Source organism: Myotis yumanensis, unplaced genomic scaffold (genome assembly GCF_028538775.1).
Source record: "Myotis yumanensis isolate MYYU_CA2020_CCGP unplaced genomic scaffold, mMyoYum1.0.hap1 SCAF_19, whole genome shotgun sequence".
NCBI classification, from domain to species: Eukaryota; Metazoa; Chordata; class Mammalia; order Chiroptera; family Vespertilionidae; genus Myotis; species Myotis yumanensis.
In genome coordinates, this window is record NW_027223770.1 from 14,448,948 (window position 1) to 14,471,755 (window position 22,808).

Here is a 22,808-nt window from a genome sequence, read left to right on the forward strand (position 1 = left end):
CTATCTTCCTTTCTTTAAATTGCGTGGCCAAACTCTTGGGATGCCATTTCCCACGGTGGCACTTTTTGGAAACCATCGTAGCATTTTATAGTCTAAATACTCTGTCTCTCAGTATCCCTCTTTCTCAGCCCTTTCAAACTGGCTGTGATGCTGCCACCCCTTGCCAGGGCCTGGGAAGAACTGCAGACTCAACCAAAGTTCTTCTTTATTTTCTGCAGCTCACGGGCCTCTCATCTGGAGGCAGGGCAGCTCTCTTGAGTGTGTGTGTGTGTGTGTGTGTGTGTGTGTGTGTGTGTGTATTGGGGGGTTGAAGGAAGTAAGGCATGGTGGGGGGACAGTGATTGAAGAAACTTTCCATATGTACATTAGTACCATAAGAAAGGCTTTTTAAATGGTTTTGGGGACTGTATTCCTCCTATATTAGAGAAGCTGGTTAGAGATACAGTATGACCCAATTGGTCGACTGTCATGTGCCCAGAGGACAGGTTGCATCCACCATGCTTCAGAGGGTGGGAGTGGAATAGGGGAGCAGAGAGGCTTTCTCAGGGTGAAAAATGAATCAGAGGTGGACAAGGGCCTGGACACCTGACTCCAGCTCAGAGCAGAATCCTGGAGCCCCAGCTTTTGGAGGATTTACAGTGTCTGTGTTTTCACACTGTGCAGTCCCTCACCCTGTCTGCCGGGGTGTGCCTTTACGAATTTAATCAGAAACAGTCTTCTTCACACGTCCCCGGCTTCCCCAGCACCACAGCCCCACCTGGTTCTGGGGTCAGGAAGGAGGCCTGAGGTAGAGGGTTGCATTCCCGCCCCTTTCTCCATTCTGTGCTCCCATGCTCTACTTCCAGGCTGCAGCGCCTGTCACAGCATCCTCAGTAAGCACTGTCTCCTCTCCTCAGGCCAATTAAACAAGTGCCGTATTAAAGGCGCAGACAAGTGCTGTGGAAGCCTGAGGTAAGGGCTGCTAAATCCAATGGCTCCATTTATTAGCGAGTCTCCCGTGTGCCAGGGACGGTGCTGAGATCCGTGCCTTCGTCATTGGATCTAATCCCCACAAGCTCATGAGCTGGAAACTTATCATCCTCGTTTCACAAGGGCAGAAACTGAGACTTGGAGAGTGTCGGTATCTTTCCGTGTCAGGGTGAAAATTTGAGCCAGATCCATGTGACACCAAAGCTGGGGAAGCCAAGGAAGGTTTGAAAAGAACCGATTTTTGAGCTAAGTCTTAACAGCAGACATAATTGGAGAAGATAGGGAAAGGGGACTGAGAAGTCCAGGCTGAAGGAATGGCACCAGCAAGGGCAGGAGGGTTGAACTACATGGGGTAACAGGCATACTGAGCTCTGGGGGTGGCCAGAATGGAAGTGCCCAGACCGCTCAATTGCAGCGGCTTTGACAAAATAAATAAAATTTATTTTTTAGAGCAGTTTTGGGTTCACAGAAAATTGAGCAGGAAGTGGGGAGATTCCCATATTGCCTCCTCCACTGTCAACATCCCCACCAGAGTGATACCAGTATACTTGTTATAATTGGTGAATCTACATTGACACATCACCCTTAGTCCATAGTTTACACTAGGGCTCACTCTTGGTGGTGTACATTCTGTGGGTTTGGACAAATGTATAATGGTGTGGATCTATCATTACAGAATCATGTGGAGTATTTTCACTGCCCTGAAATCCTCTGTGCTTTGATTATTCATTTCTCCCTCTACCCTCTACACCTGACAACATGGATCTATCACCTCCATAGTTGTGCCTTTTCTGTAATCTCGTATAGTTGGAATAATGCAATATGTAGACTTTTCATTGGCTTCTTTTGTTAGTAATATGCATATAAGTTTCCTCCATGTGTTCCATGGCTCAACAGCTCATTTCTTTTTAGTGCTGGATAATATTTCATTATCTGGATGGACCACAGTTTTAATTATCTGTTCACCCACTGAAGGATATTTGGGTTTCTTCCAAATGTTGGCCCTTATAAACAGAGCTGCATCTGTGTGCAGGTTTTTAACTTTTCAACTCATTTGGGCAAATACCAAGGAGCGAAATTGCTGGATCATATGGTTAGAGTTTGTTTGGTTTTATAAGAAACCAAAGTGGCTGTACCACGTTGCATTCCCACCAACAGTGAATGAGAGTTCCCGTTGCTCCACATCTTCACCAGCATTTGGTTTTGTCAGGGCTTTGGATTTCATTAATTCTAACAAGTATGTAATGGTATCTCATTTTAATGTACATTTCCCTAGTGACAATATGATATGGAGCATCTTTTCATATACTATTTGCCATCTTCTTTGGTGAAGCGTCTATTCAGATTTCTGCTCGTTTTTTAATTGGGTTGTTCATTTTCTTATTGTCAAGTTTTAAGAGTTCTTTGTATATTTTGCAAATATTTTCTCCCAGTCTGTGGCTTGTCTTCTCATTCCCTTCACAGCTTTTAAAATACTGATATCCCAGGCCCTTCTCCAGAGCCACTTTCTCTAGGGGTGGAACCAGAAACCCCGAACTATAAAGATTCTCATTCAGGAAGTCCAAGGGCCAGGCATGGGAGCCTCTGGAAGGTAGAGCTGGGAGGTATCAGCAGGAATAGAGATTAGCCCGAAAGGTAGTTCACGGCCAGGTGAGGAGGAGGTATTGAATGCCGTGCTAAGGAAGGTGGCATGCAAGGCCCTCCTTTTCATTATAAGGTTCAATAAACATCTTAGGCTAGATCTTATAGGCAATGGAAAGGCACTGAGGATTCTGAGGGGGAAACCAAGGCATAATTCTACCTTTGTTTGAGGAAGAACATTCTGGTGATAGTGTATAGGAAGTATTGAGGACATTGGAGACATTAGACCAGTTAAGAAATCATCAAAATATTCCTGCTGACTGGTGATAGTCCTTCAACAAGGACTGGACAGTGATGGAGAAATAAGTTCCACTCAGTTCAACACAACAGGTATTTCTTTAATATGTTTTCTGGACTGAGCACAGTGCCAGGTTTTAAGGACCCTGGGCTGAAATAAAATATTGTCCCTCAGCCGAGACCAGTTTGGCTCAGTGGATAGAGCGTCGGCCTGCGGACTGAGGGGTCCCAGGTTTGATTCCGGTCAAGTGCATGTACCTGGGTTGCGGGCACGTCCCCAGTGGGAGATGTGCAGGAGGCAGCTGATCGATGTTTCTCTCTCATCGATGTTTCTAACTCTCTATCTCTCTCCCTTCCTCTCTGTAAAAAATCAATAAAATATATTTTTAAAAAAATATATTGTCCCTCATCCTCAAGGAACTCACAGCCTATCAAGATTCATAAAAAATAATTAAGTTGAGAAAAAGGGAACTGGTAATTAATTAGATAGTGTCCCCTGCAAATTCACATGTTGAATTTGACTGTGACTGTATTTAGATATAGGGGCTTCAGGGGATAAAGTTAAATAAAGTCGTAAGGGTAGGGCCTTAATTCAATAGCTTGGTGCCTTTATAAGAAAAAGAAGAGACACCAGAGGAAAGTGTCTGGTTCACAGAAGAGAAAGGCCACATGAGGACACAGCAAGAAGGTGCCATCTGTAAGACAGGAAGAGAGGTCTCTAGAAATCAATTTTGCTAGCGCCTTGATCTTGGACTTCCAAGCTCCAGAACTGTGAGAAAATAAATGTCTGTTGTTTAGGCCACCTAGTCTGTGATATTTTGTTACGGCTGCTGGAGCAGACTAATACAAGTCTTAAATTTTTATTTGTGGGGTGACGTGGACAGTATTAGCCAGGCCATTGTTTGTACATGTCTAGAGCTCAGAGGAGACAACCTGGGCTGGTGTGGACTGCTTACACTAAAGACAAATCAAATGCAGACAAAGTGAGAAGGCGGCCCAGAACTAAGCCTTAGAAATACCAGCATTTAAGAGTGATGGCTAGGATTGGTAGGAACTGCTGCTTGGTTTTCATGTTGATGTGTCGGTGACTTATGTGACATGTGGCCCTTCTCCATCCTCTTCTTCATTCTCAGAAGTATGATGGGGAGAGATTATAGGGTATCTGAAGTGAATTCTAGGCTCACTGACAGAGCCATTTAGGTATGGAACTCATGGAGTTTGACATATTGTGAATTCATTTGTTCATTGATTGTTTGCTAGCTTGTTTTAAGTGTTGGATTCTTGCATTATTATTATTAAAGGTTTTATGTATTAGTGCTTTGTCTTCTATTAGAATGAAAGCTCCTTGCGGTCAGGAGCTGAGTTTGAACACCTTTGCTTCTGCTCTTTATCCCTAGCACGAGCACACAGTATTTTAGATGATCATTTTTTTAAGCTATTGCAAATTACAAAATAGTCAAAACAAGATACACTTTAAGAAATTACTATGTGCATTTTAAAGCACTAAAAGGGTATTAGTAGAAATCACAGTGTTTTAAAGACTCCACAATTTAACAGCTCATGGCAGTGGATCTCCTGATTCAAGAAAGATTTGGACACCAAACTAGATTTCAGAAAATGAGGGGTGTGAACAGTGGGAATCAGTGATGCATGGCTGTTGCCTGCAATACTATTTATGGCTCCCTGACACCTCTCTGATGGGGTTAAGTATTTACATTCAGCCCTGATTCTCCCCTCTGACTCTGCAGGCTACAGCCACCCTCTGGGAGACCTGGGAAAGAGAGAATACCCTCTCTGCAGGGGTCCCAGGCAGGGGCAAATGGATCTCCCCTCCCCCTCTTGCCTCTGAAGAGGTCTTGCCTCTGGGAGTTTATGGCAGCCTGACCTCCAGCCTTTGGTTTGGAGAATCTGGCCGCTTCTGAACTACATAAAAAGGGCAAGTGCATTCATTATTATTATATTATTATACAATGTATAATATATAATAGCGATTATGCTGTCAGGAGCCAGAGTCTCTGACCACAGATCAGAGGCTGGGGTGACATAAATCCACCTAGTTAAGTCTTTGGAGATTCTATGCGAAGGTGAGAGGATCCAACTTCGTCTGTAATGGAGAGTCTCAGCGAAGAGTTTCTTCTACAAGCACCTTTGGAGTTTAAATTTGGGGGGGACTGGGAGGACCTGGACAAACAGTATTTAGTATCTGGGATGTGATACAAAAAAGGTCATAGTTGCCTCCTCTGAGCCATAAAATGCTAATGGCTCAACCCTGCTGGTGGTGATGGGGGCAGATGAGGAGTCGCCCAGAGGCCTGGGAAGAGGGAAGGGGCAGCCTTCAACTTCTGGGGTCAGATTCTTCACGGAAAACCTGGCCAGCTTGGGTTTCACTTTCTGCTTCCCTGCTTACATCGGTGTCTTTGTCTCGGCTTTATCCAGGCCCCCTGCCTGGTCTGAGGTCAGAGGATCAATGGCTGCCTGACTGTGGCTGGAATGGCTCCTCCAAGGGGAGGGAGCCCAGAGCACATTTCAAGGAGGCAGAAAGGGTCTTCTAGTCCCTTTATGCCGACGGCCACGTGCTGAGTTGTGAAGCGAGCAAGCCAGCATCTGAAGGTGCTGGGTGCCTGCACCAACACTTAGTAGGACTATAATCTTTTGGAATGAAAGAAGGCACATGCTTGCACTGGTTTTCCTCTTGGAAGGCACTTATGTGAACGTCCTCCCCAGAGTAGATGAAGCCACCCCAGCAGGCCCAGGCTGAAACAGCCCAGCTGGTCTCCCTCGGCAGCCCAACCCCCAAAACCTGGGACTTTTTAGGATGAAAACAGCGGTGCTCCGAACAGGCTTGTTTGGTATTTGCAAAGAGGTGATTTACTGATAAAGCCTCTGTACCCTTTTAGCTCTTCCTCTGCCCCGCCCCATCACACAAGTCTCCCCCTCTGGGAACCAAACGTCCCGGGAAGCCCGCAGCAAAAAAAGGTCTTAAGAATTGGAATAACTCGCCAGAGTTTCATCTGAACACCTTTTCTGGGGCTAGGGTAACGAAAATTATTCAAACACAGTTATAAAAATGAGGCCAGCCTGGCAGGGATAGGGTGAGTGGGGGTGGGTGGGCGGAGTGAAGGTAGAGGTAAGGATTTCTTGCCAGTTTTGAGTTTTGTCATTTCTGAGTTTTCTTGGGGTCCGCCTCTCTGTCCGCTCAGTACAGGATGTCTTAGAACTCTTCCTGAGGAGGACTTGGCATGGGGGCAGGGGCAGTGTTCCCGAGGTTCGGGGGGTCCTCTGCGTTCCCACGTCCGAGGCAGCCCCCCAGCCTGAGGCTCTCTGTCCCGCGCTGTGTTGCGCCTGCCCGCAGGAGCAGGCCCGCGCCGGGCGTCTCGGAAAAGCCTCCAGCAGAGGGAGACACTCCGGCGGCTCCTCCGCCTGGAAAGCGCCGGGCCGAGCGGGTGGGGGTGTGGGGGTGGGGAGAGGGGGAGTGGGGAAAGGAGAGGTGGGGGGGGGGGGGGGGCGGGGGCGGGTCCCTGAGCGCTGACGTCCCGAGCAGTGCTGGGAAGTATAGGCTGTGTTGTCACGCCGGTGTCAGTCTGATGAAGATTGGCATCAGGTAAGCTGTCATTCATTTCCATGTCAGAGCAGCTTCTGCAGGCGGCGCGGCTGCGGGCGGCTGCCTCGGAGCGCGCGTGTTTTATTCCGGTCCCCAAGCCGGAGTATTATTCATTGCGACAGGGCGAGGAGGAGAGCGAGCGAGCGAGCGAGGGAGGCAGCGGGTGGAGAGAGGGAGGCGGCAGGGAGGAGGGAGCAGGGAGCGGGGAGGGAGCGCGCAGAGAGAAGCTGGGGAAGCGCCGGCGAACGCGGAGCGGGCGAGGCTGGGGAGGAGGCGGTCCAGCGTCCGGCCGCCCAGCGCGCAGCCCCGCGGTGGCCGCTGCCTAGCCTTTGAGGGCAGGGGCCGGGCGAGCATTGTCCGCGTGGGAGGAGGACCGCCGGGCCCGAGGCCCCGTAGCGGCGGGCGGGGAGCTGTGCGGGGGACCGAGAGCAGGGAGAGCGCGCTGGCCAGAGCCCTGTGCGGCGGGCTGGTCGGGGCCAGGCGCTCCTCCGGCGAGGCGGGCTCCAGGTTCGCTTTCTCCCGGCTCGGGGCGCCCTTTGGGCCGGCGCTGCCGGCGCCACCAACCTGGGGCTCCTTTGAGCGGCTTGAAGCGGGAGCAGCCTCGGACTCGGGCCGGGCGACTGAAGTCAGAGCCACCGCCTGACTCGTCTGGCCTGGGCGAGTGGGCTTTGCAGGCGAATCCGGGGGACTTCGGAACACGAGTCTGGAAACTGGGATTCCCGGGGCCAGTTTAGGGAAGCCGGCCCTGCAAGGAGCGATCATCTGTAGGGTTACGGGCTTTGGACGGATTGTTGGGAGACCTTGGAGAGGTGGTTGAGGCGTGGGGCCCACTGCGAGGTTGGGAGTTAGAGTCCTGGATCGAGCCCTCCAGGCGTGAGTTCGTAAAAGAGGGGATGGAAAGCGGAGGGCGATGGGGCAGGGTCGGGAGTGTGCCGCGCAAAGTTTGCGTCTCTTTCGGCTTAGGTGTGCGGCCTTTCCCAGCTCCCGAACCCGAGGAAGAAACGAGGGAACGGGCTTCCCTTTGGGGTCTTAGAGGAGCCTGCGCGGCAGGGAGACCCGGGCTCGGGGTGGGAGTGCGGCAGGGCTGGGAGTGGTGGTGCATCAGCCCTGAATTAGGGCAGGGGTTCGGGCCAGGCTGGAGTTTGGGTTGTAGGGGCCAGGCTCACTTCAGAAGCGTGAACGGGCCACTGAGTAGCTTAAGGGTGGAATCTACACCCCAGCCAGAGCTGGGGGCTGGAGTTGGGGGCCTGGAGTTACATCTGAGGCTGGAGTCGGAGAAACGGGTGGTTCTTTTTTTTATTTGTTTGTTTTGTTTTGTTTTTAGGATTTAGGCACGGGATCACGAATTTTTATCGGGGTTGAGGCTGTTGAAATTTGGGGGTGGTCGTGCGCGCTGGTCTTCACTCTCTGTGGGTGGAAAAGCATTAACGTAGGCGATGAAAGTAGTTGATCCGAGCCATGGCAGGCGATCCCCGAATTTCTGCTGCTTCTCCCGGAAAGAGGATCTGGAAGAGAGGATTCGAGGCGCTCAGGACCCGGTCTTAGGAGAAAGATTCCGGGAAGCGAACATATCGATGGGACGTTCTGGGTGAATCGACAGGGCAACCACGCAGGGCTCGAGGTGGATCCTAGGACTGGCGGCGCCTCGGGCTCCAGGAGTCACTTCGGGTCTGCGGGCGGAACACGGCCGGGCGGGTTCAGGTTGCCCGCCCGCAGGGGCCTCCACCCGCCCCGGGGGCCAACAGCGCGGGGCCGCATCGCAACGGGTTGTCCGGGCTGCGGCCGAGGGCAGGGAGCACTCCACTCCGGCGCCCTGATTTGAGTCGCGGGCTCTGGAGCCGTAGGCGCTGCCTGCGCTTCTCGCGGCCCAGCCCGGAAGCCCACGCGCGGGGGCCGCGGAAGCGATGTGATGCCTGGGAAAGGGGGGAGTTCGGGGTCCCCTACCCTCACCCTCTCGTCCCCGGACTTCTCCAGCGTGTTAACTTCTCGGATAGCAAATGCTGTCCAACTGGTGGAAAACAAAAGCTTCGTATTGTAGACAGATTTAGGTGACCCCTCCCCCAGACTGAGAAAATGATGGTGTTCAAACACAAAAAGATAAATTACGGGAAGCCTAACCCCAAGACCTCCCGCTTATTCTGCCATTCTGGCCTTCGGGAGGCCTGGGCCTTGGGGGAAGGGAGGGGTCTCCTGTTTTGGACTCTGGATCTCTCATTCGAGCTGCACCGGGACCTAGGCTCTGGCCTAGCTCGCGGGAGAGAGAAGTCCTGACTCGGGAGAGAGACTACCTCTCTGGCCAACTAGGGAAGCAGTGCTTAGGGCGGTGCACAGGAGGGAGGTTTGAAATTTCCTCCTCGAAATCTTGAGCTCAACCTCCCAGCCCTCGTACCCGTTGCCCCGTCCCCTCGTCCCCCTCTCTGGGGCTGCCAGATTGCGTTTCCGGGGCGCAGGAGACCCCGCGACCCACGAGTGGCCGTGGCCGCGGCCGCGGCCGCCTGGGCGCTGTGAGCGGAGCTCCGCGCTGTTGTTCTGCGGGCTTGGAATTCTTGCACTCTCTCCCGCCGAGAGCCTGCGTGCAGGAGGGAGCCGTGACCCCACGGAGACTCCGGGTCTCCGCCTCTCCTTTGTGAGCTCCGAAGGCATGAAAGGCGAGAGAGAGAAAGAGAAGCTGCCCAGAATAAGGGGCAGGGGGTTACTGGAGAGAGATGGGCCGGCCACGGCTCACAGTAAAATGCCTCGTGCAAATTGCACTGAAGTGTACCGGACTCGAGACTGGCTGTTTTATGATCCTTTCTGGGAGTTTACTGCTCTCTGCTTTTAAGTCTATAGATTGCTTTAAGTTAATGAAAGTGCTGCTTTCAAAAGGAGCTTTTATTGTGGGGCCATGATGAGTCCAGTCCCTCCCCTTTACTCTTCCAAAATGGGCCTGTTTCAAAAGAGAGAGACTCTTGGAGTTCCCACAGGGACAGCGCTGGGGCAGGACGCCGTGTGACAATGAGGATGAATAAAAATCAATGTCCTAGTAATTCAGAAAGATGCGTTTCCTTCTTTTCCGGTCCAGTGTCCTCTATACGTTCCTATCTTGCCTTTCGGACTTTCACTGAGTCTGACTTCAAATGTTGCTTGGTCCCTCCCCCATAAACCCTTTCTCAACATTGCTTTATATAGACCTGACCCAATTCAATTAAACTCAAACTGGATTTCAGGATTTCAACTGGCTGCCAAATCAAACTGCAACTAAAATATTGGGGACCGGGGGAGGGGCTCTGCCTTGACTTTAGTAAGTAAGAGGCGCTAAAATGTCAGGGCGAAAGTCTGGAAACCTTGAGAAGAAACGTGCAAAGCTATTTTTTCAGCACTTTTCCCTTTTCCAATCTGTTTGGCACAGAAGGTGAGATGACAAGGTTTTTGACTAGGCCCTAACACAGAAACTGCAGCGGGGCTGGGCTGTGGCTTTGACCGCATGTCATAACCATTTAAACTGTGGTTAGTTGTTCAAAGCTTCTCCAAGCTGGGTTTCATTAACTCTACACCAGTTGCCTGGAAGTTCAGTAGCAATAAATTGTATAAACACATTTGAAGTAAGTTAGTGATGAAATAAGGAGAATTACTGTCTTGTGAGTGGAGAATCCTGAATTCATGGAGTTCTAGCTTAACTGGAAACATACCTCCTCTCCCTTGGCCTTGATGTTTATGGGTGTACCAGAGTGTGTGTTAAATTTCTTTCTGCCATGTCCATCTTCAACGTGGGGCTGTAACTCATTAAAGACCACGGCATGCCTAGAAAGCAAAAAGGCTGAGTTTTAAAGCGGCTTCTATTAGCCTGGTTCAGAAACCAAACCAAACCCATCAACCTGACTTCCTTATTCTGGGTGAATGCAACACGCACCATGAACAGCAGCAGAGCAGGCCAAATTAGATTTTTAAATGTTAGCAGCTTAATAATACTGTGTTGTTAGCAATTGAATTTGTTTTTATTAAAGAAACAACCTATAAAATTTATAGGCTTCCAACATGTTGCAAGATTTCCATGCTATTTATTTAGCAACCCCCCCCCCCCCGTTCTATCTCCAATTTCAGACTTTTGTTCCCGATTTATTTAATGTGGAGCACATTTTCTAAATTAGTTTGAGGAAGGTGAGAAATGCTGTTCTAAGTTTTCCTTTTCCTATACTGTGTGGCACCAGGCCTGCGATGCTGAGATATATATAAACGTGTGATGCAATTGCTAGAGGTGACGGCATGGGAACCAGAGTGTCTGATCAAACAAAATGCAGATCAGAGTATGGAGAGGGAGAAAATGAATCATCGTAAGCCACCGTTAGCCTTGATTATAGCCAGCACACCACACTTTGCATAAAACACTTCACATGAGATTCATGACTTATTGAAGGTTGAATTCTATGGAGAAGCAGAATTTAGAGGGAGGAGCCGCACTGGCTGGGTTCTGGCCAGGCTGCTTGGCCAGCTTGTTGCAATGGGGATCTGCTAATTTAATTAGATCTAATACCTGGTGGGAATGGAGGAAGGAGATAATCGAGGTTGGCAGGTCAGCATGCTGAGCTAGTGTTTAGGCTGAAATTTGGGGGCCGGGCCGCTTTATCCCCTGTTACTGTCTGGCTGCAGGACTCCAGCGGGTCATTTAACTTCTGGATCTTGGTTTCTCCATCTGTAAAATGAGTGTATCACACACACTGCTCCCGAGGCTCCTGAGTGAATCCTGCAGGGATCGTACTAGGTGCTCTCAAATAACAAAGGGAATGAGAGGGAAGGCTTCTGAGCAGCAGTCACAATCCTCAGTGTGTTTTCTTTCCCTGTTTGGCTCCACAGCCTTTCCCCCATAACTCTCAGGAGTTGCAAGACTTGGGTGAAAGGGTTGACCTCCTGCCTTTCCTTACATCCTAGAATTTGGAAACCCTGCTGTGATTCCAAAAACCACCTGCACTTCATCAGGAGGGACAATTAAGTTGCTGCATTGGGGGAACTGGAATGCTTGTTCCCCATGGTGCTACCTGGAATGGCTTTCATGCATCAGATGAACACAGAATCTGACCTATCAGAAATCCAGCCCCTTCTCTCTGTCACGGGGAAGAAGAGCCCTGAGCACCAACTGGTGTGTGACATCTGGTCAGGCTAGGGGGGATGGGCGCTGGTCCAGAGCTAGCCGCTGCCTGACCCTTGCTTAGCAGTCTCCACGCTGGCAGATCAAAGCAGATCCTGGGCCAGAAAGCCCACGAAGTTACAGCCGGCCCTTCTACAAAAGTGCATGTCCTTGGACACTCTTTCCACTCCTGTGCCTGGTTTTTCAAAGCCAGCCTTGATTCTGGAGACGTGGCTCCAGTGGAAGGCTTGCCTTTAATTCTCTGTCTGTGGGGACTTCTTGGGGTAATTTTTTTCCCCACACAGCCTCCTCCTACAGTCACAGGCAACATCTTAGTCTCCATTCTGATTGGAGGTGAGAGCCCGGTTGAGGGTAGAAGGAACCACCAGTTTGTTAAGAGAAACCATGAGAGTGGGAAGGCCCAGTCCTTCTACCAGATCCTGCAGGAGTAAGGGAGAACCAAGCCCCAGACCCTTGAGAAGAACTTGCTGCGTGAACTCACTGCAAACGCCGTGTCTTCAGGGGGATCTGCTATTTGGCTTGGAAGCCTCACCGCAGGCCCTGCCTGCCTGGGTTTCTAATTACACGAAGGACGTTTCTGCTAAGACCTATCTCACTAAAAACACATCCCTGTGTGTAATAAGAAACCCTAAACCAGGCAGGATATTTTAAAACTGAAGCAATGAAGATTAGATTAAGTCTCCACCAAACAGCTTCGTTCTCGTATTATTTTTGGCTGGAATGTGGAAAAAAGCAGCTGGCCCTGGGGCCCCGAGCAGACTGCGAGGGTTCCGATGGAGCTGGGCTGGGTGGCGTAATTGTTAGTTTCTCTGCTCAATAGGAATGTGGCCAACTTCAGTGCCGCTCAGTCAAGGCAGTGGGGGTCTGAGGGGGCCCCAGGATTGGGGAGGGCCGAAAGAGTGGCCCAGGTCACAGGGCACTGAGGACACTTCTAAACTCCTCACCCTGTTCGGATCTAGTCTTTCAGGTTCAGCTTATGCTTCCACTCCCAATCTTGTGCCTAGTAAACCCATCCATGTTTCAGGAGGCCTTTGGAGGAACTTTAATATTGGGTCCCTTCTAGGTGGAGAGGAGGGACACACAGTTGTCCAAGATTCCTGGAAGTGGAGCCCAGGAACCTGGCATCGCAAGCTTGTCCTGTCCTGCTGGGGACAGGCAGCGTGGTGTTCCTTCATCCAGCCAGGATTCAGTGTCTCCTGTGTGCCTGGCACAGTGCTAGGCATCGAGGACACAGCTGCAACAACAAATGGAACAGGCACATGTAACCATCCAGTCCCTGTCCTCAAAGAGCTTGCCTGCTGTGGAGACAAAGTATGGGCTTAGCATCAGATACAATTGCCCTGAGAGCCTGGCTCTGCTGGTTACTAATCAGATGACTTTAGACAAGTTGCTTAACATCTTTGATCCAACTCCCTCCTCCCCCTTGTAAAGTGGGAACTAAAAGTATAAAGCTCAAAGGATTGTGAGGTGAGCATTTGTAAAGTCCCCAGCACAGTGTCTGGCACATAGGAGAGACTCAGTCACTGTTGGAGAACCTCCTCCCTGTTATGTTGGACTGAACATCCACCGGCTGGACTACCCAGCTTACCACTCCCCTTCCATTGTGCTTTCCTGGGACATGGCCTGGTCCTTTTGCAGGTCACGGGCACCATCAGCAAGTGTGGAACAAACAGCTGGTGACGTGGAGGCCTGGTGCTGCCCAATGCATGCAGACTCTGGCCCGGCTATGGTAGAAATAGACTTGCCCTCAGTTGTTTGGGGGTGGACAAACACATAAGAGATGACATGCAGACACACTGAGGTGACATGAAAAAAGGCACAGGTTGCCATTAACCAGAGGAGGGACAGGTGGGATGGGAATGTACTGAGTGACCAGTGTGTAGGTAATCAGGGAGACTTGAAGGGGCGATGAACTCTCAGCAGTGCTCACAGGGATGGCTGAGGCAGCCTGAACCAGAGTGAAGACCAGCCCCCTTTGAGCATGCCAGGGGGCCAGCTGGGCTACCACTGCCTCAGGAGTGCCACCTGGGCCTCCCTGTTGGGGACTGGCCTCTGTCACACACTGAGGGGTCCCTGAGAGGATTTTATGCTTGCTTCTCAGTGGGTAGAACCTAGGCTAATGACAGCACATGAAGCAAACGGATCCACCCCTGACTACAGCACACTATCCCTGCTTTTCCTCAGCCAAGAGAGCAGATAGGCCCACACCCAGCCCTCTCAGTGACCATGAAGCTGACCAATGTCACAGTGGTTGGGATGGTGGAGAGTACAGGGTTTTGGACTGGGCATCAGAGGATGGTGGACCCAGGCTGTGAATGATCTCTGGATGTCAGTTTCCTCACCTATCCAATGAGGAGCTTGAAGTTTCTCTCAGGAGCCCCTTTGGCTTCTGTGTTTCCTCCTCATTATACTGCTTTATTTCTGGGCAATCATTGACCCCTCCTTCCTGCAGCAGCACTCCCAGGCAGGCATGGTGAACACACACAGCTGCAGAGGCACCATGCGAGGGCGTGGCCCCTGGGTCGCCCTTATGTGTAGGGCACCGATGGCGAAACTTTTGAGCTCGGCGTGTCAGCATTTTGAAAAACACTAACTTAACTTTGGTGCCGTGTCACATATAGAAACTTTTTGCTATTTGCAACCATAGTAAAAAAAGGTTTATATTTTTGATATTTATTTTATATATTTAAATGCCATTTAACAAAGAAAAATCAACCAAAAAAATGAGTTCGTGTGCATAGGTTCACCGTCACTGGTGTAGGGTCTCAAGACAATAGAGCGGGTTGACTTTGGCTTTGACTTGACTTCCTGGAGTGAATGGATGTGTCCTAGCAATAGGGGTGGCTCCGTGGCTGCCGGGGTCCAGCCCCAGCGGTCCAGGGGTTCCCAAAGATGTGGATGGAGTCGGCGAAGAATGATTTACACGGACACAGCGTTCATAGCTCTCTAGCTCTCTTTAGTCTCGGTGGATCTTCCTGTGCCTGGCTGAGGCCACAGAGAAAGATCCTGAGGCAAGCTGAGCCTTTATTTTATAGTCAGAGGTCAACAAGGTAGTGGTTACCAAAGTTACACTGTTCTTGTGAGTTTCACTTGTTTTTGTTCTTGTTCTTGCTGCACTTCCCTCAGCCCATTAGCTTCCCAGGTAAGATCTAGGGAGCGTCATAAGATCAAGCCTAATATGCTTAAGAGGACTGTGCCCTCTAAGCTGGGACTTGTTTGTGACTTTGCCAACAGGTCAGTCCGAGGCTTAACCCTATAGCTGCTCCCCACACATGGCGGCAGCATTTTCAGTCTGAAGATTCACTGGCCTCTTCTACAAAGTGATGTTGGCTTCCTTTGTTAGATGGTGTGGTGTTGGGAGAAGGAACACAGGCTTGAGTGTCAGATTATCCATCCTGACCCTGGTCCTACTACTGCTAAGCTGTGTGTCCTTCGGCACATCGTTTAACTTCTCTGAGCCTCAGTTTTCTTAGCTATATAGTCAGGATGATAATGACATAGAGCCCATAGGAGTACTGAAGAAACTATCTAAAAGTGCGTGGCATGTGGTAAGCTCATGGTGGGTGTTAGTTTTCTTCCCTAATAAAGCACATTCTCATGCACTCTCTCGTCTGATCTTGTCAACTTTGTGAAGCAGGTGGAATGGACATTGTCATATCATTTTACAAATGAGAGGAGCGAGAGTGGTGGGTCTCGGAAGGGGATGCGAAGTGTCTGCCTGTTCACGGGGAAGCGTGTTAATTAAAGTAGCCCAGGTCTACCTGTCACAACTATGGGCTTTTCTTTAGCCTTTGGAGACAAAGGAAGTGCCTTGCTGAGCTCTGAGAGCTGCTGTGCCCTGAGCCCCACTATTCGTCTCCCCAGAATCTCTTTAAAGGAACCAGATGAACACATCTTCCCATCACCCATATCTTTGTCTGGCAGACTCTGCGGAAAGTTTTCAGCTGTTACGGAAACGAAAACCTAGAGGATCTATTTTTTTACTTCCACAAAGCCTTCAGTTACAGGTGGGGTGGGCTGGCCAGCGCAGAGGTGGCGTGGCGGCAGACTTGGGCAGGGAGGTTGGTAATGGCAGTGGCTGGTGGTGACAGAGCTGCAGTGCAGCCCGAGTGGTAAGGAGCCTGGGGTAAGGAGAAGGTCCCCAGGGGTTGGCACCCCTGGTCCTCTTGCTTACAGTCCTGGCAGACAGCCCCTTGGTAGGAGCCTGCTGACTGATGAGAATGGGGCCCCTGCACAGTCTCCCTAATTCCAGAGTGGCACAGTGGGTTTGGGGTAGAGTAAGGGCAGCGAGCCCCACCCTAGAGCTTCCTCTCACTGTCCTCCCTCGGGCAGTTCATTGTCATTGTGCTGCTCTAGCCCAAGGCCTGTGCTGAGCTGTGGAGTCCAGGGCTGCTTCTGCCCTTCTCAGGGAGGCGGTGCCCCCTGTGGATTGTGGGTTCTAGTTCCAGGTCAGAAGCCAGAAGGCCCAAAGATTTTGGGTATGTGCCCAGGGCCCACGGGCATAGGTGCTTGATCGCACTCCTGAGCCCTCCCCGGTAATGCATCTACCCGTCCAAAGCGTGGCCTGAGCCCCCTCTTCATGAATGCCCAGTCATGGGCTGTGCGGGGCTAGGGCCTTGTCTTCTGGGAACTACGCTATCTCATCAGGAGCCCAAACAGATAACGTCCAAGGGAAAAGCTGCATGACTCGGACACTCTTGTAACGTCTTTGGGTTGTAGCATGGTCACTTATAGAGCAGGAGGTTAGACGAGATTGTCCTCAAGGCCCTCCAGGTCTGCTAGGCTATGAGTACATGCTAAAGTGTGTGGTCCAGGCCCCCGAGCACCACAAATCTGGAGACAGTGGGGAGCACCAAGGGACACTTAGCCCAGTGGACTAGGGCCTGCCTCACTCTGATTAGGTGAGAGGGGCCCTTCTGAGTCCTTCAGGCCTGAGGACACGGGGACAGAAATCGAGTAGGAGAGCCCAGTAGCATGGAGGTTCAGTGCCACTGCTCTCCTGTGGCCTGTGTAGAAGTGGTGGTCTTGCCCTACTGCCTCGATGGGAGCCCCTTGCTCATGGTGCCTCTCTCAGCTCTGGGGGGGCTAGGCTCACCCAGGACAGCAGTCCCTGGGGCATTCCTCACTGGTGTGATCTGGAGGAAAGGCCAGGAACTCTATGGATGCCCTCCTCCCTCCACCTTCCCTGGAGGCCATTCCCAGAGAAAGTGATTTGCTCCTTGTGCGGGCATAGCTCTCCTCAGGGGCACCTGCATTCTTCGGAGCTGCTGAGTGGCCATGAGATGAGACTGCTACCTCCCACTGACTTCCACATTGTCAGGAAAGCCCCTTTCCAAGTTGGACATCTGGTCTCCTGAATGCTTCTCAGCCTTTCCATCGGATTTGGAAGGCAGAGGTGGAAGGAGAACTTCAGTCCTCTGGGGAGTGCCCTTAGCTGGGAAGTGTGGCAGGGGAGAGGGGAACCGCCTGGCATTCCTTTTGCACAGAGCCATGGGGCTAGGCCCCACCTGACCACGTAGAGCAGGACTCTTCCTGGGAAGAGGGACGGTTGCCACAGGCTTGCTCATAGATCGATCGAGGGAGAAGGATTTGCTGAGCTCTGTGGTGTTTGGGTAGCTGAGCAAGGCCACAGATTGGAGGCTCCTTCGCTGTGTGCTGGAACCTGTGCAGAACAAGCCAAAGGCTTGAGTTTGAGGCTTGACTCAGCCGTATGCTCACTGGATGACCTTAATAGCTGGCCCCACTTCCCTCATCAGTAAATGATGGTAACAGTGCCATTGGGGCTGTGGAAGTTAATGTATGTGGATGTGTCATGCGCATTATACACAAATGAAGCGCCTTCACCGTGTCTGGCATGTAATGTGTGGGGAGAAAATTGGTTGGCACAGACTCTTTGATTCTTATTAAAGTGGAGCACACACACAGACATACATCCCTCATACTCACCGAGTGATGAATAAAAATCTGACCTGCGTGACTGCCCCACGGCCGGGGCAGGAACCACACCCCCCTGGGTTTTCTCCACATTCTGGCAGAGTCCACAAACCTGAATTGTGTGCCTACCATGTGCCAATGGTTGTTCTCAGTTATGTTTTTCATCTAATCCAGTGCGGGGGCCACCTGGGGCCTGGTGTGTGTGGCGGCCAGGTCCCACCAGCCTGAACCAGGCCTTGGGTTCTTCCCCACTGGTAATGTTTATTCAGTTGATTTTTATTGAGCATCTTCTGTGTGTCAGACCCTGAGGAGTACTGGGATACGACTGTGCGCTGGACAGCCGGGCTTCCTGCCAGTCCACGGATTGTGGGGGAGGCAGGATTCAAGTTCATAAGTAATTAGTGAAACCATGACAGGGCCATGGAGGAGTCCAGGAAGTCAGGAGCGTGACGGGGGAGTGTCACCTCCTCAGAGGTCTGGGAGAGCATCCTGGAGTTTTGGTCCTTAGAGGAGGTCCCTCCCAGGGAGAGAGTTGACCAATCTCTCCAACCAGGGGCTGCTTTTCCATCCCAGACAAGTACAGAACAAGCAAGAAGAAGACAGTGCGAGCCAGAAAAATCCTGCCGGGGTTTCTGCTCTCACTTGTTTCTTGTCCGGGGTGCCTCACAGATCATAGCTGACGCTGTTCCCACACACACCCTGCTCCCCCATCACCATCATACTCCTTGAGGGCATAGCTTCCAGGAGGGGCCTTTAGAAAGAGCAGACACCCCTTCTCCATTCTTCCTGCAGCCCCAGCTAAGGCCCTGATCATATCTGGGAGTACTTGGTGACCTTCACATCTTACCTGAGTCTGATTTCTGGATTCAGCAGCATGAACTAGGGAGGAAAGACTCACTCTTCTTTCTCAGCACCAGCCATGCCATTCTTCAGAAACACTGGGGGCAGTTCGTGCTCATTTTGCAGTTTGGTACTTTGGAGGGGGCAGTGTGGAGGGGCGGGAGGGAGTGGCCAGAGAGTTTGATGGACTTAAATCACTGAGGCTGTTAATCCAAAGTTACATGGGTATGAAAGGAAAGGTGCGCTCAAGGGAATGGCCGCGGTGCAGAACAGGTCCTTGCTGAGGGTCAGGCACCGCGGGGCTGGCAAAGGGGTATCTACTGTGTTACCAGCATCACTACCTGGATGGGACAGGTAGGGGTGAAAGTGCCGCCTCAGCTGCCTGCTGGATGTGCAGTTTCTCAACCTCTTTGAGCCTTAGTCTCTTCCTTTTTGTGAACTGGAACTAGCAATGGCTCTTGCAAGGGGGTTCAATGAGATCACACAGCACAGAGCCTGGCCTAGTCTCTGGCCTCTGGAAGGTACTCATATATGTGAGTCCCTTTCCTGTCATTTCCTTCTCGCTCCTCACAGTGCTGGACGGAGACCAAAGTCCCCCTTCAGGAGGCGGGAAGACCCCGAGCCTCTCTGGGGGCACAGCTGGAATGACTGTCTGAGACCACTGCAGACTGGGGACAATGTCAGAGCCAGGCCGTTTCCGGGACAGTGGGGAGGCAGTGCTGGGGGTCTCCTGGAAGAGCCAGCCAGCAAGGCGACCTCAAGGAGGGATAGGAGGCTGAGTCTCTTAAACAGGGAGCTGGGGAGAAGAGGAGGTTAGGAGGAAGGGAGAAAGGATGGAAGTGGGGAGGGATGAAGGAAGGAGGGAGGGAGGAAATGAACATCTGTGAAGTGTCTACTATGTGCTTGACATTGAGCTAGTACTTTAGCACCCATTATTTGATTTTATACATTTAAAAGCATAGTATCTTAGAGTCATGAAATCTCAGAACTAGATAGGACATGTATTACAACCTCTGAGATATATATATATATATATATATATATATATATATATATATATATATATTGAAGCTCAGAGAGGGGCAGAAACTTGCTTAAGGTCATGCAGGAAATCAGTGTGGAGCTGGACTGGAAACTGCCTGGCCAAGCCGTTGGGGCAGAGCAGAAAGAGCGTAGATCTGGAATCAGAAAGACTAAGTCTGACCACAGATACATTTATAGGAACTTTCTTTCTGAGCCTGTTCTCTTAGCTGTAAGATGGAATAGTCATTCTCAGTTCTAGTGGCAGCCATGACAATGAAATGAGATAATTTGTGTAAAGGGCCTGGTGTGGCATCAGGAGCTCTGTGGGCTCAGGTCCTTTCCCCTTCCAGCTCTGCCCCCGCTTAGCTCATGGCTCTTGTCACACCCCACCCCCAGAGCCCGCCAAAGAGCCCTGAGCTGGCCCACCTTGTGCCCCCAGAAGGCCTGGGGCACCCATTCATTCTTTCACTCAGTTGGCCTTCAAGTCTTAATCGGTAGCTCAGGTGTGTGCCAGGCATTGTCTTGTTCCCGGGATAGGGATAGAAAGGTGAGCAAAAACAGATGTAACCTCTACCCTGAAAGATTTCACAGTTGGATGGAGCAGAGAGGCATTATTTTTTAAAAACTCATACAAAGAAATACGAGCATGCAGAGTGCTGACGGGAAGCACCTGAAGCTATGAGAGCATTAGCAGGAAGATTTTATTTTGAGAAAACGGGGAAGTCTCTGAGAAAGTGATATTTGCACTGAGACCTACAGGGAGAGTAGGACATAAGCGAGGAGAGCCAGAAGGGAAGGGTATTCCAGCGGGGGGGGGGGGGGGGGGGGGGGGGTAGGGGGGGCGGGAGAGCTGGAGGGGAGTGGGGAGGGTGTGGAACAGTAGGTATGAAGGCCCTGGGAGAGAGGAAGGGGTTGATAGATGGCAAGGGGGCTGGGGCAGAGTGACAGGGGTAGTGTGATCACAGAGGGGCAGCTTAGAAAAGCTTGGACACTGTACCTTCGGGAGAGGTGGGAGAGCCTGTGTGAGATTTTGAGATGGAGACCAGGCTAATGTCTGGCTAGAGGCCTGATGTCACCAAGCTTCAGTCTTCTGCCCCAGATGAAGGCAATAATAAAAATCATAACTAGATTGCGGGTCCATGGTGGAGAGAGGGAAGTAAACTGAACAAATGAAAAAGGAACTTTGCCTTCATCCTATAAGTGAACAGTGTCGAATTCTTTCATGTGAAAGCGTTAATGATTTGAATTTATAATGGAATAAAAGCCAAAGTCCTTACATGGGTGAACCTGCACCTCCTAGTTCAACTCCTGTCACCATCTTTCCTCTCTGTGCTAACTGGAACACCTCAGGGCCTTTGCACTTGCTGTCCCCTCTGTCTGGAGCACTTTCCCTAGGTACCTGCCTGGCCGGCTCCCTCGGTTTTTCTAGATATCCTCTCGATGTCACCCTCACAGTGAGGCCTTCCCTGAAGGCCCTATCAGAAATGAAATCCCCTTGCTCCCATCCTTGGCTCTCCCTGGTCCCCTTTATTTTTCTCCAATAATGATCAGATGTTGTCTCTTTTTTTTTCCTGGTACTGCACTCCAACACAATGCTTGCACAAAGTAAGAGCCCAGCTAATGTGTGTGGAGAGCTGCTTGTGAAATGATTTGGTAGGGTCATTCAGAGATGCTTTTTTTTTTTTTTTTTTTTTAATCCTCTGAAGCTGACTCATTGAATGTTGGAATTGGAAGGAACCAACTGGTCTTCAAATAACCTTCTCATTTAACATCTGAGTAAACAGAGGCCCAGAGGGTCAAGGGGCTTTGGAAGATCACATAGCACAGAGCCAGGATGAGAACTGAGGCCTCTGGGGTTCACTACAGAACTCTGGCTACAAAGGTTTTTTGGGGGGGTTGCTTTGTGGGTTCTAACTTCCTGGGAGTTGGAGGGTGGGGGTTACAGTTGGGTAGGGGGGATGGCCTCAGGGCTCTGGCTTCCTTGAATTCTGCTCGTGGGGCCACATGGCCTGAGGAGCTGTAATTTCATTCCAAGATCTCTGTTACTGCTCAGCTCCTGAGAGACGTTTTGGGGCTGTCTTTCGGGATGTTGGTAAAGGTGGCAGGTGTTCACCAACAGGCAGACATGCATGTCTCCCAGCACTCAGAAGTGAAGTGAATGAGCTGTCAGTCTCTTTCAAGGTCAGCCCACAGGAAATGATTATGAAGCTCATATTTCGGGTCTAATGTGGGGACTAATGCAAGGAAGTGTCAGTTTCTGGTCCTGCCACTGTAGCCTCCTCCTGGGCCACCTCTCCCCAATGGAGGGTGAGCTGTGCTCATGGGACATTGACTCTTTTTTAAATTAAATTTTACATGAACTTTTTAATGTTCAAATGAAACTAAGATGATAAAATCATTTCAAAGACATTCTAATTCACAAAACGAGGCCATTTTCTTCAGATCAACTATTTCCCTGGATTAGCCACACTACAATTGACCTTAATGAGCTGGGGCATCAGCAGATTTCATTCACTCAATGAATGGAGTGTTCATTAAGTGTGGGCAGGGAATGGTTTCATCCAGAGCAGAGAGCATGAATGGGCTATTACTCTGAGCTGAATGTGTCTGTTTCCTGTGGGGCTTTCCTCTGTTGCCTGTAGATCTTCCATTTGCTCAAATATATTTTAATGTACTTAGCACCCACTGTGTGTTGGCCACCATGGAGGGAGACAAAAGAGGCTACGATTTGGCCTCTACGTGAAGGAGCTTACAGTTAGAGTGAAAGTTAAATGATTTTCGAGGAGTTACATAACAATAAGTGAGAGAGTTTTATCATAAGAGATGTTAGAGGACACAGAGGATTCATTACCAGATGAGGCACTAATGAGAGTGAGGCTTTCAGAGGAAGGAGAGATCAAGGGGGCTGGAGGGATCAGGAGAGACTTCATGGAAGGAGTGGGTGGTGTGCCAAACCCTTGACACATGACCTTACAGCAGGCTTGGAATGTGGGTTTGACCAGCCCCATTTTTATATAAGGCAAAGGCCCAGGCCACGAAGTTGGTGAGACTGGATCAGGACCCATACTCACCTGCATTTGAACTTTTTCTTTTAGAAATCCTGTCTTGCATCAGCCACGCCATGTTGGATAGGATTGAATAGGCAGAGAGAGGGGAACCCTAAACAAGGGCATGTGTGTAGAAAGATGATGAGCAAAGACCCTACTTTGTGGCAGGGCTTCAAGCCAAGCAGCCTGGAAGGGGGAAAGCCAGCCTGGCCCAGGGGAGAGGAGCCCACAGTTCTGGGCTCCTTATGGGGTAGGGACCTGAGTCTCTGGAACTTTGCACGTGTTGATGTGTTCCCTGTTCTCCCCTTGGGACCTCTCTTCCCCACACTCAGGAATCCGAACTAAGATTGCTTTTCCTGGCCTTGAGTTGGGTGCTGGCTCAGCTGGATTCTTC

The 22,808-nt window shown here is 50.7% G+C and overlaps 1 protein-coding gene across 4 annotated transcripts in view; it reads left to right on the forward strand.

The window, feature by feature from the left end:
• Window positions 1-22,808, forward strand: part of PKNOX2 (PBX/knotted 1 homeobox 2) — a 283,014-nt gene that overhangs the window by 43,165 nt on the left and 217,041 nt on the right. For 3 of the 4 annotated variants that reach the window (XM_070399662.1, XM_070399665.1, XM_070399666.1), the window contains exon 1: window positions 6,390-6,448. The exons of the other annotated variant lie outside the window; for it this stretch is intronic. The gene's annotated coding sequence lies outside the window, so the exon portion shown is untranslated. Of the gene's footprint in view, window positions 1-6,389; window positions 6,449-22,808 lie in introns of those variants that run through there. 4 annotated transcript variants of the gene reach the window in all.